This window comes from Pinus tabuliformis, chromosome 6 (genome assembly GCF_031772625.1).
Source record: "Pinus tabuliformis cultivar Carrire ecotype Pingquan chromosome 6, CPIR1, whole genome shotgun sequence".
NCBI lineage: Eukaryota > Viridiplantae > Streptophyta > Pinopsida > Pinales > Pinaceae > Pinus > Pinus tabuliformis.
The window spans coordinates 1867277741-1867280641 of NC_142292.1; positions in this window are offsets into that span (position 1 = coordinate 1867277741).

The window sequence follows — 2901 nt, forward strand, 5'->3', positions numbered from 1 at the left end:
TTTCAACATTATCGTGTCTCAAACGTGAGAGTATATTGTAGACAGTTACTGCAGTAAATCTGCTCAAGTTATTTGATCTCGAATACTGAAATGGTTTTTGACATCATAAAACAAGCAAATTGTTTCGCTTAGTAATATCGTTTACTTCTGGCGGGAGTGGAAGAAGAGGAGCATACGGTTTAGCGTACTTGTAGTTTGTTGTGTTATTGTAGGATGTTGGGCTGGGGATTTCTTGGCCAATATGGATATCGTTCGGATGACAGGCGATGCAATTGATTATTTTGTTTCGCTGTGTAACGCTTCGAGGGTCTCTTCTCTCCCATTTAATAGCTAATAGGAGAAGGGTTGTTGCAAATTTCGACTTTTTTTCAATGGAAGTAAAATACAGAGGTTAAATTTGATGGAGAATAGGATGGGAAATTTGAAATGATACCTTAAATTTGTGAATAGTTATAATGTCATGTGTAATACACATATGAACATAAAAGCGTTTTAGGCTTGGCTTATTGTATTTGGAGTTTGGACTGCTTTCTTGACTTGGGTCGTTTAGTTTATTACTTTGGACAGAGGGTGGGTCATTGCACGGAAGTTTCGCAGTTGAATTTTTAAATAATTAAAAAACAATAATAAATTAATTCTCATTTTAATTTTAATGCATAAAGTATTTTATTACCTTTTACTAATGAAATATATTGTAATAATAAATTTGAATTAAATATATACCATTAAAGTGATCATTATAAAATAAATATTTATTAATATTATTATATAATATAACAATAATATAGCTATTCTTTAATAACTTTTTGTAAAGAAAAATGCTAATAAACATTTTACTTTGAATAAATCATACGGTTTAAGTATTTATTTATCGTAAGGTATATGACGCTTTCTTATAGTTTTTCTAATTTAATTTAAAAAGTATTTTAATTCTCACTTCATTTTTCTGTTTTTTTTTACATGTGGAAGAGGCAAATTAAAGATATTTATTTTTATACATGTCAAAAAAGGGGTGTTATATTGTAATTAATTTATGGTTTTTTTTTAAATCTATAAAGTTTGATACAACTTTTCAAAATTATAATATTAAATTAAATATTCTGAAAATTAAAACTCAATTCTTTATTTTTAAAAATTTAAATTCACTTGTTTCAATTTATAAATGCATAAGATGTAATTAATTTCGTGAAGTTTTAAATATAATTGTTAGAATAAAAATTATTATTTATAAAAAATAAAGTTAAAAATATATATATAATATCACTAAGTATCTATAGACGGCCACCAATTTAACACCAACAATAGTACTTCCATCAAATCAATTAATAAATATTTATATTTTTTATAATTTTAAAATTAATATTTTTTTTTAAATTCATGATTATTTTTAATATATAACAAGCTCTACTCCACCTATATTAAAATATATATCTCATGAGATCCATGGCATATTCCTCATACTTTACTATTGTTGTGAACCCTACTTCATTCTTGTTCTCAAGCACTGATCATCGATCACGTCAGACTAGTTAGTAGTTTTTAATGTGTGGTAAATAAATATTTTTTAATTAGTTTTTAATATATTTGATAAATAGATTTTTTTTTTTTAATTTCAATTTACGATAACGAATCATAATAACATTATTATATAAAACACACATATATATATTTAATATTACATTACATATAAATGGTGCTAATTGACATAATCAAAATAATGTGCGTAAAATATTTTTTTTTAAAATTATTTAATAAATAAATATATACTAACTATTAATTAGTTTTAAAAATACTTATTATTTATAAATTTAAATTTACCGACAAATTTGATAAATTGATATTTTATTATTCATATAAATATTTTATTTTTATAAAAAAATTAGCAAATTAGTTTATTCTATATATAATGACTAATTTAAAAAACACTAGTTTTATAAATCATAAACTATTATTACATAAACATATGAATAAGTTTAAACATGTTACATTTTAATTATTTTATGAAAAGAATATATATTTTTTTTTCTGATTTATTTGAAAATTAAAAAATAGCCCAAATTCAAATGCTTTCCAAAAAAAATCAATCATATGATATTTTAATGAAAGTTTTATTTGTTTTAAATATACTAATCAACATAATATAACAAAGTTATTCATATATGTAAAACTATATATGAAAAATATTAACTCATTATTAATTTAAGATTAATATTTGACTTTCTATAAATTGTAAAAAATAAGTAAAATATAAATATATTGATAAATTTGAAAATATCACATCTTAATTATTTTATAAAAATGATAAGTTAAAAGAAAAAAACAACCATAATTTAAATATTTTTAATGAAATCAAAGCTTCAAATTCCATTTGGCTTAGATATACTTAATTATCAATATGATGCAACAAGTTACTTGTATAATTAGAACTATGTATATTTACTATTTAATATGGTAAATTGCAAAGAATAAATAATAATGTTATTAATCTAAGTTAAATATTCCACCTTTGTAAATTGCAAGAATAAGTAAGATATTGAAATCCAAACAAATTAGACCTTTAGCATGGAACTCTTCAAGAAATAGACATGTTTTTTGGAGTGTGTTCTATGTCCTATATTGACATTATCTAATTCCTCATTCTTACTAGGGTTTTTCAAATAACATTGTCTATATTGATGAGAGTGTGTTTCATGATAATGCATATGTTTATATCATTTCAATAACTATTTCGATAAATTAATGATAATCACTTGGGGTCACGACTGGAATGGGTCACGCCAATCCCTAACATGGTTGTATTTTTACCTATAGGGTTTCAAACCAGCAACCTTTTCACCTTGAAGTGCCTTAACAGAACACCCAGTTACTGTCTACTTTACGCCCATAAGAATGTAGATGACC